Source organism: Chlorocebus sabaeus, chromosome 7 (genome assembly GCF_047675955.1).
Source record: "Chlorocebus sabaeus isolate Y175 chromosome 7, mChlSab1.0.hap1, whole genome shotgun sequence".
NCBI lineage: Eukaryota > Metazoa > Chordata > Mammalia > Primates > Cercopithecidae > Chlorocebus > Chlorocebus sabaeus.
Window position 1 is genome coordinate 71,427,874 of NC_132910.1, and position 16,228 is coordinate 71,444,101.

General features: G+C 36.9%; 1 long non-coding RNA gene across 2 annotated transcripts in view; it reads left to right on the forward strand.

The window, feature by feature from the left end:
• Positions 1-16,228, forward strand: part of LOC140712098 (uncharacterized) — a 68,785-nt gene that overhangs the window by 27,712 nt on the left and 24,845 nt on the right. The window lies entirely within an intron of this gene.

Genomic DNA, 16,228 nt, shown 5'->3' on the forward strand with positions numbered 1-16,228 from the left:
CTCTACCTATTGGCCAGGGGCCAAATCATCCTACTTGTTCTGTTGGTACAATGAAATAGATACGTTAGTCTTGATCAATGAAGTTTTGATTAGTTGAAATAATAAAAATGTAACCGTTACATTACTTCAAACCACCTCAGAAATCTGAATGGGGTACTTTAAAATCCAAATTAAAATGTATAGAGGTTTCTATGTTCATGTTTAAAATGAAGCATAGAATGTACTTGATTTTTAAAAAATGAGTCATGAACTAATTGAGCAAAGAAAGGCTAAGAGATAGAGGAATACATGTTTTTTGTTTTTTTTTTAAATTTATTTATTATTATTATACTTTAAGTTGTAGGGTACATGTGCATAACGTGCAGGTTTGTTACATATGTATACTTGTGCCATGTTGGTGTGCTGCACCCATCAACTCGTCATTTACATCAGGTATAACTCCCAATGCAATCCCTCCCCACTCCCCCCTCCCCATGATAGGCCCCGGTGTGTGATGTTCCCCTTCCCGAGTCCAAGTGATCTCATTGTTCAGTTCCCACCTATGAGTGAGAACATGCGGTGTTTGGTTTTCTGTTCTTGTGATAGTTTGCTAAGAATGATGGTTTCAACAGGTGCTGGAGAGGATGTGGAGAAATAGGAACACTTTTACACTGTTGGGGGGATTGTAAACTAGTTCAACCATTATGGAAAACAGTATGGCGATTCCTCAAGGATCTAGAACTAGATGTACCATATGACCCAGCCATCCCATTACTGGGTATATACCCAAAGGATTATAAATTATGCTGCTATAAAGACACATGCACAGGTATGTTTATTGCGGCACTATTCACAATAGCAAAGACTTGGAATCAACCCAAATGTCCATCAGTGATAGACTGGATTAAGAAAATGTGGCACATATACACCATGGAATACTATGCAGCCATAAAAAAGGATGAGTTTGTGTCCTTTGTAGGGACATGGATGCAGCTGGAATACATGTTTGATATTCATCATATTGAGGACTGAAAGGTTATGTCCAGAATCATCTCAGTATGCTGGCTCATGCCTTGCCCTCTACTAGAAACCAGAAGAAAGAATGTGGTTTATTGTGTTTTAAATATTCAAGGAAAACCCAGGATTGTAAACATGTAAAACTGTTAAGTTTCTTTTAAAACATAGCCATAATTAATATTTATTGTTAAAGAAAATTCATCTGAAAAGGAAGGATTATTTATACGGGTAGTTATATTATAAAATAATAAAATCTGAGATATATTATTATGTACTCTCCATGTGATTTTGCAATAATGCTGTGTTCTTCATCTACATTAATACTTATTATCCTTTAGCGAAGAAGAGGCAAAGCCCTAAGGAGTGGAGCATACTTGGAGAGTGAGCAGACAATTTAACCAGAATCTCTAAACAGTGGAAAGAAATCCAACACACAACTGAAACTAGGCTTTATCAAAGGGATTGCATGAAAGAGATCAGTAAAGCAGAAAAGAGTTCAGGAATGTTTAATCCCAAAGGAATAACATTTATCAAAGCAATTTGCAAGAATAATTCTGTCACTTCTGCTTTTATAAACAAAAGATAACAAATGAGTTTTCAATGTTTACTACTGAATTTGAAGCAGTTTTTCAGGAGCAAGGAAGTGATGTCATTACTGCTATAGTCTTTTGGTAGGCAAAAGGGCAAACCTGGCATTGATTTAAAACATATTCCCAATAGACACTGATTTTGAAAGACATGTAGTTTTACAAAAAAGGAAAAGAAAGAAAGAAAAAAAGAGAAATGTATGTCAATTCTTTTAATAAAGAACAAAGAAAACCTGACTTTTATATTCTTTTTCTATACTTGGATATCAGAATTTTGAATAAAAATACAATTTATTAGCTGAAAGTTTGATTAAATGTTTTTTTTCACATTGAAAACTCAATGAAGCCAGAAAAACTGAGGCTAAGATTGGAATGTCTTAGCCTCTAACATATATTTATGAATGCTTGACTCATATGTCAACAAGGCTAAACAATCTACCAGTTAGTTGGGGGACATGAGGGGGATTAAAGAGTTCCCCAGTCTTTTTCACAAAAAAAATGACCAGTTTTCTGGGTTTCATGGGGTGTAAAGAAACAACTGCTACATAAGAAGAGGAATATAAAGGTCTTTGTTATTCAGAATACAGATAGTAGTGAAATAGTGGCTTAAACAAGGTGCAAATATGTTTCTCTCCCCAAAATATATTTCTATCTCCTCCAAACATCTGGATATGTAGTCCAGGGAAGATGTGATAGCTACATAATCATCTAGGATCTTCTCACATGTTGTTCTGCTTGCCTTCCTCAACAACCTATTTTTTTGTTTTGTTTTGTTTTGTTTAAGATAGAGTCTTGCTCTGTCACCAGACTGGAGTGCAGTGCCACAATCTCGGCCCACTGCAACCTCCGCCTCCCAGATTCAAGCAATTCTCCTGCTTCAGCCTCCCTAGTGGCTGGGATTACAGGTACCTGCCACCACGCCCAGCTAAGTTTTGTATTCTTAGTAGAGACAGGGTTTCATCATTTTGGCCAGGATGGTCTTGATCTCCTGACCTCGTGATTTGCCCACATCAACCTCTCAAAGTGCTGGGATTACAGGCATGAGCCACTGTGCGTGGCCAACAACTTATTTTTATTTCATATACTTTATGGCTACTATCACCCCTGCCATCATGTCACCATTTCATGTCCACTTAGAACCCGTTAGCAAAATGTAGAATTGCACTTAACTGTAGGGAAATTTTTTAAAATACAGACATTGTTCGAGGTGGGCATGAATTGCTAAAATTAAGGAGTTCTCTATTACCATAGGAAGAAGAGATAATATGTACTGAGAGAAATTTTCCAGTATTTGCCCCCTAGATCATCCTACTAATCTTTGTAAACTACAGCAATAAAATTTCCATCACCTCTGCAAATTTTCTATAATTTAAAATTAATTAAGATTAAAAGAAAGCTTAATTGATTTTAGCTCACTAGATGTTTGTATAAACCTTTTATAGTATATTTTTAAAATGGTAACTTTTTCCAAAACTGATAAATATTGACTTAGTCATTTTATCTCTCCATTGAAGAAATTAAGGAGTGAGCTAAATAATAACTAAGGCTGCTTTATGTACATAATCTAAAGATCTGTGATTCCATTAAGAATTTATAATTTATAATGTTATTTATCATGTTCTTATATTTTAATAATGTAATGTATATTTTTGATACCAGATATTTGATTAACTTTCCGCAGTTAATAATAGTATTGCATATTGTACATACAAAAAAATTGAAAAAGTCCATTGAGATGAATTGTTTTTTATACAAATTACTTATCAACAATACCTTTGAGTATCTATAATTGCTTATGTGGTGGAAGGAAAGGGAAAACATGTCTTAGAAAAGTTTTTCATGGCCTTTCGTTATTTGAAAATGTACTGACTGATGGAGGGATGAAGTGCAAATACATAAAAATACATACTGCCAGGATCGGAGAGCACTTTTCAGCTTTCATCTACCATGTCTCCTTGTGACCTGATCCACATAACTGAGGCAACAAACAGAACAGATGGCTTTTTTAATGACTATAGAATAAAGTGCTTGGTAAACCTATAGTATTTCATGTGCCTAGTATTATAAAAATAGCTCTAAGTTATTTTAGAATTGAACTTCTTTTTAGTAGGATTATAGGGAGAAAAGAATTAGATGTCACTAAATATGTTCAGGTAACCAGAGAAAAGTTGATGGCTCTTTGGCTGCTGAAGTCATGTAGTAGAAAGCTTGGTAGCTTCAGGGTGACATGATGTGGTTTTTTATCCTTCAACACTAACTATGTCTTATGCCTTAAACAAGTTTCTTAATCTTGCTTAAACCTCCTAGGGAAAACTGAGATACGATCATGACATCAAGCTTTCCATGAGGATTAATGTGATAACAAGGGATACCCTTAACATAGTGATCCTAAACCACAGGTACCAGCTGCTTCTTTCCTTCCTTTCTTTTGTTTGTATTTTTTTTCATAGTAAGTCACTAACAAATAAACTACTGGTGAGCTATCATATGCCCACCATCAAATTTCCCTACTATCAAAGCTGATGGAATTTTTTTACAGCTTATGGAATGAAGGAAGAATTGTTAAATGAATGACTGAAAAATTAAGCTGTATTAACATACTATGATGAGGTTTACGTTTCAAAGCATGTCGATAATGCAGAATTTTAAGGCAAAAATAAAGGAGTTAAAAGGCAAAAAATAAAATGTGAGGTGGCATTAGCAATATTCCAGAAGGACATCTGGAGTGATTGCTTTGCTTCCTCTGGTCTGGGTGATTTACCAACATTGTTTAGCATTTCTGTTTGCTTTCAGAAATCAAAGTTCTTCACCATCTCTAATCCTCACAACACTTAGGACAAATGAGAGATATCATCTTTTTAATAGCTTAGCAATCCATTTGGTGCACACAAAAGCCTAATGGAAAAGTGACTCTGATAAAACATTTTGGCAGAAAAATATCAATTATTTTACACAAATTATTTAGAAGATATTTTTATTTGAATGTCCTAGTGCAGAAGCAACATTTTAAAACATCTTACTATCTTGTAAGTAGGATTACACTGCCTCTATTTCTTGCCTGTTGTCATAAAAGTATCAAGACTTGAAGAGCTAATTTCATTATACATGGCTTTATGTTAAACTTCAGAATTTTGCTCCAAGTATATTGAGATAACTTATAATATTAAGACCTATAACAATGAAAAAGCGAAAAAGCCCATACAGGCAGCATAATGATTTGTTTCAGTTTCCCATAAAGTAATTTCTGAGAATTTAAAAAAGCCAATCATAACATTAAATATTTTTACATTGTTTAAATAAATAAATATCACAAGGCTTGTTGATGCATTTTATTGTTCCGTTGATTTTTTTTTTTTTTTTTTTTTTTTTTTTTTTGCTTGTTAGGTAAAATCTGGAAGTAATAGATAAGAGAAGAAAAGTTATCCTAGGAGTTAAAGATGGTAATTCTGCACCCAGCCTAGGCAGTTCTCTTACCGCCTCCCACAGGATCCTGGAAAAGGAAGGTTATGAGAGGTAAAGAGAAGCATAGCTAAGAAAGATGAGAAGAATAGGTTATATAGGAAGATAACGGTTTTTCTCAAAAAAGAATAAGCAACAATGAACCTTCTACCCTCTAGCAATTCATCACTTAGTAAGAAGAAAGTAGGCAAACATGTAAATAACAAATTACCAAAAAAAATTATTGCATGAAAAGATTACGCAGTATCATTATACTTCAAGGGAGATGCAAATTAAAACCACAGTAAGGTATCACCTCATGCCCACCAGAAAAGCTAAAACTAAGGAAACAAAAACAAGAAAACAAACAAACAAAAAACCCAAACTGACAACAACAAATGTCAGCAAAGATACAGAACAACTAGGACTCTCATGCAGAATTCGTAGGAGTATATGTTGACATTACCTGTATATTCCAGACATACTTTTAAGGTGGCATTAGAGGGTAAGAGAACTGGTTTTATTTGTTCACTGCTTACTTAAGCTAGGACACGATACTACATGTTTGTTGTGCTTTGGTTCAAAGTAGTGATTTCCTATTTCCCTCAAATTTTGCTGATGCAAAAAAATCCTTAGCTGAGAAGACTTGATCTCATTCAAATATGTTTTATAAAATTTGGAAGATGATATTTAAGTGTCTCTGACTTACCTGGAAACCACTGAAATCTTCCATGAATCCAAATTGATTACTATAAGTATTTTTTAGCCTTTTTGAGACAGTAAGTTCCATACAATTTCTGGTTAAAAAGGAAGAAACGCATTAACCATGTTTCCAGTAATCAGTCTCAACATGGAGCCTTCTCCATTCCCAGTATTCATCCTGAGTCACTCAAGGGGGTAAGGAAGATGCTGAGTGGAGATGATGAGTGGAGATGCATCACGTTGCACATAAATGCTTTCCACATGCACCTATTAGGATCTGAATCTAATTGGGCTGTCATTTGCATGGCTAGGTTCTTATTGAATCTAGTTATACTTTTTTGTTGTTTGTTTGCTGCTAATGACATCTGTTACCAATTAGTTTCACACAATGATTTGCTTAGCTGAAACATGAATCTTTCATTAATTTACTTTAAATTAAGAGAGATTAGATTTGCAATATCAAATCTATCCATGTTACAGCCAATCAGAGAAGAGCAAAGTGTACATGTAGTATACCTTTTCCTGCCTAACTATTAAAATTATTTTTTTATTGCCGCAGAAACCCTAGGAAGTTACTTAAAGAAGACTCCCTTCAAATTCTTTAGCCAGGATTTTAGATTTCAGAAGGTCAAGGACTTTTAATTGGGCAAAGCCAAAATCTTGTCTTCACTTCCTGTTAGTAATCTGGCCATTTCAAAGAGCATAGCAATTATGCCACACCAGTGAAAAGATGTCGTTTTGATTAATTTTATTCCTCTTCAAATATTTTTTCTCACTGTTACTCTTTTTATGCTATTCTAAAAGAAAAGCTATCAATATAACTATTCATACATTCAAAAAATATCCATATGAAGGTGTTCAGATTTCAATATTGTATTACAGTGTACTCAAAGTCTCTAAAATTAGCAGAAGATGATATTGTTATTAATAAGTTGATTATTTTTTCAAGGTTCTTCAGTTTGAGAAATAAAGAATTGGGTATGCTTTTTCACAATCAGTTCAATTCTAGGAGGGCTCCTACGGGCCTGCATGATATTTCTGTCTTGAGATTGTGTGAAATTTGGCAACGAGAAAGGTGTAGGTGTGCTGATTCAATCTGAATCGTGATGACTTTAACCTTGCTGGTAAACTATCGGTATCCCAGAGGTTGATCATTCTACAAGGCTTTCTAAGTGTTGCTCCATAATGCCAGTGAGCCCTGCCAACCATGTTGCCTTTTGTCTCCATTGATGTGGTCATGTTGTAGTCTCTTCAGTTTATCTTAACTAGTTCCAGATGAGGAGTGATCATTTCTTTCATAAATGAGATCACTTTTTTTTTTCTCTGCTGTGGGATCTTCCTATCCTCCCTACTGGAAGCAACATATAAAAGGCAGGGGCAAGGGCAACATACAAGTGCATTGCTTGCTATGTGGCCCCCATATGCAGTTCACAACACAGCCCACCTGAAAGTTTGCTTACTTCTAAGCAAGCAGAGGTACTTTTCTCTGATGCATCTCCTTCTCGTAAAGGCTCCTCTGGTTTAAGTTTAGCCCACTCAAGATGATCTCCCTTTTGATTAATGTAAAGTCAACACATTAGTAATCTAATTACATGAGTGATTTTCTACCATATTCAAACATTCCCTCACTCTCGAGAGGAAAGGATTGCACAGGAGGTGTACACCAAAGGGTGGGAATCTTGGGGTCGTCTTGAAATCTTGCCTACCCACCTGAATAGATCTTTAAAATAGTCTTTTAGTTTATTTTTTTCTTTCTAAGTAAATAAACATATCATCTGCAAATAATGATTAATTTAACTTTTCAGTTTTACTCATTACAAATAGTAACTTAGCTTTTTCCTAACTTAAGTGTTTCTCTTTTGCGTACCATATTTTACACATTCACACACACACACACACACACACACACACACATAAAAAACAATGAAAATGTATCCATCCCTTCATTTTTTTGAGTTTTCATTAAGAATGGGCCTTGAGGCTGGGTACGGTGGCTCACACCTATAATCCCAGCACTTTGGGAGGCCAAGGTTGGCAGATCACAAGGTCAAGAGATAGAGACCATCCTGGCCAACATGGTGAAACTCCCTCTCTACTAAAAATACAAAAATTAGCTGGGCATGTGGCATTTGCCTGTAATCCTCGCTATTCAGGAGGCTGAGATAGGAGGATTGCTTGAATCTGGGAGGCAGAAGTTGCAGTAAGCCAAGATCGTGCCACTGCATTCCAGCCTGGCAACAGAACAAGACCCCATCTCAAAAAAAAAAAAAAAAAAAAAAAAAAAAAGAATGGGTCTTGAAAATAATCATATGTTTTCTGTTTTAAGAGGTTATTTATTGTTGTATTCAAGAATGTTATCTCTGGAGACAGTTTCCTGAGTTTTACTACTGACTCTGCTAATAGTTGTGAGCAAGTCACTTTTTATGTGGCTCTATAAAATGAGGATAATACAGGACCTATTGAGTTACTATGAGAATTAAATTCATTAACACATACATTGTGCTTATGGTGAGTGCTCAGTACAAGTTAGCTATTATTAATAATAAGATATTTATATGCTGAGTTATATTAATAGATCTTCTAGCACAGAAATATCCTATTGTGCCTATGAGTTTTTCAATTAATAGATGAATATAAATTTAAATTTAAATTTTTTTTTCTTAAAAAATTGATATGTATATAAAATGGGATACTATTCAGCCTTAAAAAGCGGGGATGGAGATCCTGCCATTTGCGAAAGTATGGATAAATATGGGGGGCATTAGGTTAAGTGAACTAAGACGTACACAGAAAGACACATACTGCATGATGTCACTTACCTGTGGATTCTAATAAAATTGGACTCATAGAAGTAGAGAGTAGAATAATGGTTACCAGAGGCTGGGAGTGGGAGGTAAGAAATGGGGAGTTGTTGATTAAAGGGCGAAAAGTTAGACAGGAGATAGAGGTTTTGAGATCTATTGCACAGCAGGTATATTTCCAAATAACTAAAAAAGTAAATTTCAAATGTCTTACCATAAAAAATGATATGTAAGTGAGGTGATAGATCTGCTAGTCAGCTTGATTTAATCATTCTACATTGTATACATATATCAAAGCATTACATTGTACCCCTTAAATGTATACAACTATGAATCGTCAATCAAAAATACTATTACTAATACATTTTTTAAAAAGAGAAATAAACTTTAAAAACATGGGGGAGAAAAATATTTCTTACTATCTTAATTCTGGGAAAGATACCTGTAGATTTTGAATTTCAAATGGCTTACTCATTTAGTTATGTAGATAAGGGAACTTTTACTATCAGAAATAGCCTGAACCCAACACTCAGGAATAAAATATCTTGATTTTTAATGCTCAGAATAATATTTTGTAATTCTTTAAAAGGCAGACTCTAGAGCAACTGGTTAGAGTAAAATTTTCTCTGAATAAATGATTTTATTCACTTGTTAGAAAAAAAAGTTCTTTGAATATATATACACATATTCAAATACATATACATTAAATTTAATTAAATATATATATTTAAGTACATTTAAATTTATCAAGTGAACATGAAGAATTATTTGGTAAAGAAGAATTTATTAGACCAGTAAATCAGGAAACAATTTAATGCCTCCTCTGATTTAAAAACTGACAAACATCTGGCATTTAAGTGCTTATATACCTAGTGTCATTAGAGTGCCAAAGAACAGTACTCAATGAGGAATCTTTCCATAATATTTATATCCGTGCTCCATGTGATTATATAGGAATTTGCCTAGGATGATTTTCAAAATATTCAGGCCAGATGTGGTGGCTCATGCCTGTAATCTCAATATTTTCAGAGGTCGAGGAGGGAAGATCACTTGAGCCCAGGAGTTCAGGACCAGCTTGGGCAAAATAGTGGGACCCCTATTTCTCCAAAATAAAAAATGAAAAATTAGCTGGGTGTGGTAGTGCACACTTACAGTCCCAGCTATTCAGGAGACAGAGGCAGGAGGATTGCTTGGGCCTAGGAGGTTGACGCTGCAGTGAGCTGTGACCAATTAGAATGAACATGGGTTAATAACCACTTAACCCATGTTCCAAGGTGATGTGTCCACCTTGTTGTGCCCAGGCTAATTGGTCCTGATATAACAGAATCAACAAATAACGAAAGCTAATAAATTTCCTGTACACTTACTATGTGCTGGTGTGCACACTTTTGACAACTTTGTTTACATTAATTGCTTTAATTTTCACCAAAACCCTAAGAATCAGGCACTATTTTCCTCACTGTACAGCTGAAGAGACAAACACAGAGGGGTCAAGAAACTGTCTCAAGGTCACACAGCCCATTAGTGACAGAACCAGGATTCAATCAGTATCCCCTTGATACTGGGCTCCAATCTCAAACATTATGCCTAATACCCTCTCAATCAATGCTTACTTTCATTCCTGACCTATCATTTTGACTTTGAATTTTCTAACTTAGTAGAAGTAAAGAGGAATTTAAAAACCACTTTTTGATGCTTAGATAGTATATGAAACTTGATTTTTGGTCCAAAGTACATTAGTAAGTCTGAAACAAATATCTTGATGAAAGGTTTGTAACCGCTCTCATGACTTAAAAGAGCTACTACTTTTACTTTCAAATTGTTTAATTCTTATATTAAAAGCTATGATGGATCTTGATATGGTTTGGCGCTGTGTCCCCACCCAAATATCACCTTGAATTGTATCTCCCATAATTCCCACATGTTGTAGGAGAGACCCAGTGGGAGATAATTGAATCATGGTGGCAGTTTCCCCCATACTGTTCTCGTGGTAGTGAAACAGTCTCATGAGATCTGATGGTTTTATAGGGGAAGACCCCTTTCATTCGGCTCTCACTCTTCTCCTGTCTGCTGCCATGTAAGACATTCCTTTCACCTTCCACCATGATTGTGAGGCCTCCCTAGCCATGTGGAACCATAAGTCCTCTAAACTTTTTTCTTTTGTAAATTATACTATCCCAACTATATTAGTTCATTTTCACACTGCTATAAAAACATACCTGAGACTGAGTAATTATGAAGAAAAGAGAATTCATTGACTCACAGGTATGCCTTTATCAACAGTGTGAAAACAGACTAAAACAGTAAATTGGTACTGGTAAGAGTGGGGTGCTGCTGCAGATACCCAAAAATGTGAAAGTAGCTTTGGAACTGGGTAACAGGCAGAGGTTGGAACAAGTTGGAGGGCTCAGAAGAAGACAGGAAAATGGGGGAAAGTTTGGAACTTCCTAGAGACTTGTTGAATGTCTTTGACCCAAATGCTAATAGTGATATGGACAATGAAGTCCAGACTGAGGTGGTCTCAGATGGAAATGAGGAACTTATTGGGAACTGGAGCAAAGGTGACACATGTTATGTTTCAGCAAAGAAACTGGTGGCATTTTGCCCCTGCCCTAGAGATCTGTGGAACTTTGAACTTGAGAGAGATGATTTAGGGTATTTTCTAAGGAGCAAAGCAATCAAGATGTGACTAGGGTACTGTTAAAGGCATTCAATTTTATAAGGGAAACAGAGCATAAAGATTTGCAACCTGAAGATTTGATAGAAAAGAAAAACCCATTTTCTGAGGAGAAATCCAAGCTGGCTGCAGAAATTTGCATAAGTAACTAGGAGTCAAATGTTAATCCCCACGATAATGGGGAAAATGTCTCCAGGGTATGTCAGAGGTCTTCACAGCAGACCCTCCCATCACAGCACTGGAGGCCTAGGAGGAAAAGATGGTGTCGTGGGCTGGGCCCAGGGTCCCCATGCTGTGTGCAGCCTAGGGACTTGGTGCCCTGTGTCCCAAATGCTTCAGCCATGGCTGAAAAGGGTCAACATAGAGCTCAGGGCATGGCTTCAGAGGGTGCAAGCCCCAAGCCTTGGTAGCTTCCATGTGGTGTTGAGCCTGCAGGTGCACCGAAGTTAGGAAGTGACATTTGGAAACCTCCGCCTAGATTTCAGAGGACATATGGGAACACCTGGATGCCCAGGCAGAAGTTTGCTACAGGGGCAGGGCCCTCATGGAGAACCTCTGCTAGGATAGTGTGGAAGGGAAATGTGGGATCAGAGCCCCCACACAGAGTTCCTACTGGGGCACCACCTAGTGGAGCTATGAGAAGACGGCCACCGTTCTCCAGCCCCTAAACTGGTAGATCCACTGACAGCTTGCACCATGCACCTGGAAAAGCCACAGACACTCAATGCCAGCCACTCAGAGTAGCCAGGAGGGAGCCTATACCCTGCAAAGCCATAGGGGTGAAGTTCCCCAAGGCTGTGGGAGCCCACCTCTTGCATCATTGTGACCTGGCTATGAAATATGGAGTCAAAAGAGATCATTTTGGGATTTTAAGGTTTAATGACTGTTCTATTAGATTTCAGGTTTGCATGGAGCCTGTGGTCCCTTTGTTTTGGCCAATTTCTCCCATTTGGAATGGCCGTATTTACCCAATGCCTGTACCCTCATTGCATCTAGGAGGTAACTAACGTGCTTTTGATTTTACAGGCTCATAGGCAGAAGAAACTTGCCTTGTCTCAGATGAGACTTTGGACTGTGGACTTTTGAGTTAATGCTGAAATGAGTTAAGACTTTGGGGGACTGTTAGAAAGGCATGACTGGTTTTGAAATGTGAGAACATGAGACTTGGGAGGGGCCAGGGATGGAATGACATGGTTTGGGGCTGCGTCCCCACCCAAATCTCATCTTGAATTGTAGCTCCCATAATTCCCACATGTTGTGGGAGGAACCAGTGGGAGATAATTGAATCCATGGCGGCAGTTTCCCCCATACTGTTCTGGTGGTAGTGAATAAGTCTCACAAGATCTGATGGTTTTATGAGGGAAAACCCCTTTCATTTGGCTCTCACTCCTGTTTTCTGCCGTCACGCCATGTGAGACATGTCTTTCACCTTCCACCATGATTGTGAGGCCTCCCCAGCCAGGTGGAACTGTCAGTCCATTAAACCTCTTTCTCTTGTAAATTGCCCAGTCTCAGGTATGTCTTCAGCAGCATGAAAATAGACTAATACAGACCTAGTTTTATTTTATTTAAATTTGTGGTCTGTATGTACATCATCATCCATTGAGTGGTCTATGAATTCTGAAAGTTTCAGAAACACTGATTTAAGTTAACAATATATTTTCTTATTGGATGATTAAAGGATATTAAGTTTTCACAGCAACTGGAATGAAATAGACTGTAATTACTAATCAGTCACTTACAATGTGGTTTTAAATGCTATTTAATGACCAGCATTAAACTCATTTTAATCACTCATTTTAACAACCAATTTCCAATACTTCCTCACTTCCATTAGAAAAAACTCAAAATTTCAGTTACTATGAACTTTATTCAAATCTAAGCCTAGAGGTTCGTCTTAAAAGAGAGATCTGTATGCTTTGCATCATGGAAACCCTATTCTCCATTTACACTTAGAAGATAAACAACTGATTTTCAGTAAACCAAATGTGGCAATTGTGGCTCACAGTCATAAGCTATTAAAATATCATGCCATCATCTAGGTGACACTTTTAGGTACATGCAAGTTCAAATTGTTTTGTATTACAAAAATTCAGAAACTATAAATTTTAAAAAACTATAAAAAACTGTCAATATAAAGCATTTATCTATCAATGCATTTTCTCAGTTTTTTTTTTCCTTTTTTTATTATACTTTAAGTTCTAGGGTACATGTACACAACTTGCAGGTTTGTTACATATGTATACATGTGTCATGTTGGTGTGCTGCACACATTAACTCGTCATTTACATTAGGTATGTCTCCTAATGCTATCCCTCCCCCCACGCCACAACAGGTCCCAGTGTGTGATGTTCCCCTTCCTGTGTCCAAGTGTTCTCATTGTTCAGTTCCCGCCTATGAGTGAGAACATGCAGTATTTGGTTTTCTGTTCTTGTGATAGTTTACTGAGAATGATGGTTTCCAGCTGCATCCATGTCCCTACAAAGGACACGAACTCATCCTTTTTTATGGCTGCATAGTATTCCATGGTGTATATGTGCCACATTTTCTTAATCCAGTCTGTCACTGATGGACATTTGGGTTGATTCCAAGTCTTTGCTATTGTGAATACTGCCGCAATAAACATACATGTGCATGTGTCTTTATAGCAGCATGGTTTATACTCCTTTGGGTATATACCCAGTAATGGGATGGCTGGGTCATATGATATTTCTAGTTCTAGATCCTTGAGGAATCGCCACACTGTCTTCCACAATGGTTGAACTAGTTTACAGTCTCACCAACAGTGTAAAAGTGTTTCTATTTCTCCACATCCTCTCCAGCACCTCTTGTTTCCTGACTTTTTGATGATCGCCATTCTAACTGGTGTGAGACGGTATCTCACTGTGGTTTTGATTTGCATTTCTCTGATGGCCAGTGATGATGAGCATTTTTTTATGTGTCTGTTGGTTGCATAAATGTCTTCTTTTGAGAAGTGTCTGTTAATATCCTTTGCCCACTTTTTGATGGGGTGGTTTGTTTTTTCTTGTAAATTTGTTTGAGTTCTTTGTAGGTTCTGGATATTAGATGAGTAGATTGCAAAAATTTTCTCCCATTCTGTAGGTTGGTAGTTTCTTTGGCTGTGCAGAAGCTTTTTAGTTTAATTAGATCCCATTTGTCAATTTTGGTTTTGTTGCCATTGCTTTTGGTGTTTTAGACATGAAGTCCTTGCCCATGCCTATGTCCTGAATGGTATGGCCTAGGTTTTCTTCTAGGGTTTTGATGGTTTTAGGTCTAACATTTAAGTCTTTAATGCATCTTGAATTAATTTTTGTATAAGATGTAAGAGAGGGACCCAGTTTGAGCTTTCTACATATGGCTAGCCATTTTTCCCAGTACCATTTATTAAATAGAGAATCCTTTCCCCATTTCTTGTTTTTGTTAGCTTTGTCAAAGATCAGATGGTTGTAGATGTGTGGTATTATTTCTGAGGACTCTGTTCTGTCCCATTGGTCTTTATCTCTGTTTGGGTACCAGTACCATGATGTTTTGGTTACTCTAGCCTTGTAGTATAGTTTGAAGTCGGGTAGCGTGATGCCTCCAGCTTTGTTATTTTGGCTTAGGATTATCTTGGCAGTGTAGGCTCGTTTTTGGTTCCATGTGAACTTTAAAGTAGTTTTTTCCAATTCTGTGAAGAAAGTCATTGGTAGCTTGATGGGGATGACATTGAGTATATAAATTACCTTGGGCAGTATGGCCATTTTCACGATATTGATTCTTCCTATCCATGAGCATGGTATGTTCTTCCATTTGTTTGTGTCCTCTTTTATTTCGTTGAGCAGTGGTGTGTAGTTCTCCTTGAAGAGGTCCTTCACATCCCATGTAAGTTGGATTCCTAGGTATTGTATTCTCTTTGAAGCAATTATGAATGTGAGTTCACTCATGATTTGGCTCTCTGTTTGTCTGTTATTGGTGTATAAGAATGCCTGTGATTTTTGCACATTGATTTTGTATTCTGAGACTTTACTGAAGTTGCTTATCAGCTTAAGGAGATTTTGGGCTGAGACGGTGGGGTTTTCTAAATATGTTATCTGCAAACAGGGAGAATTTGACTTCTTCTTTTCCTAATTGAATACCCTTTATTTCTTTCTCCTGCCTCATTACCCCGGCCAGAACTTCCAACACTATGTTGAATAGGAGTGGTGAGAGAGGGCATCCCTGCCTTGTGCCAGTTTTCAAAGGGAATGCTTCCAGTTTTTGCCCATTCAGTATTATATTGGCTGTGGGTTTGTCATAAGTAGCTCTTATTATTTTGAGATACATCCCATCAATACCTAGTTTGCTGAGAGTTTTTAGCATGAAGGGCTGTTGAATTTTGTCAAAGGCCTTTTATTCTTCTATTGTGATAATTATGTGGTTTTTGTCTTTGGCTCTGTTTATGTGCTGGATTACATTTATTGATTTACATATGTTGAACCAGCCTTGCATCTTGGAGATGAAGCCCACTTGATCATGGTGGATAAGCTTTTTGATGTGCTGCTGGATTTGGTTTGCCAGTATTTTATTGAGGATTTTTGCATTGGTGTTCATCAGGGATATTGGTCTAAAATTCTCTAGCTCTAGTCATTATTTCTAGTTGACATAACACTAAATTTCAGATGCTGTGGATGTAGAAACTAGAAATACCATGGCTGCCTCTTCTTCACTTCTTGCCTTCTCTTTCCACACTAAGGTATCAGAGCAAGGAGGCCCAGCAATGCTACACCCTGATTACAAACATACTGTAGCTTTTCTGGGGAGAATATATGTTCAGTAAGATCCATTTGAAGTCACGCCATTTTTCTTTTGAAGTACAGACTTCTGTATGACAAATAACAAAGACAAATAAAGTTTTAACACTGCAATAGAAGCAGCAAAGCATTCTAAATATATCTTCTGAGCTGTTATTCTTTTTCACCAAAATGGTTATGATGGAATAAAAGTCTTTGCAGCAGTGTGGTCTTAAATCACCCACACTCTTCCTGTCTCATCATCCTTGGGCTATGGCC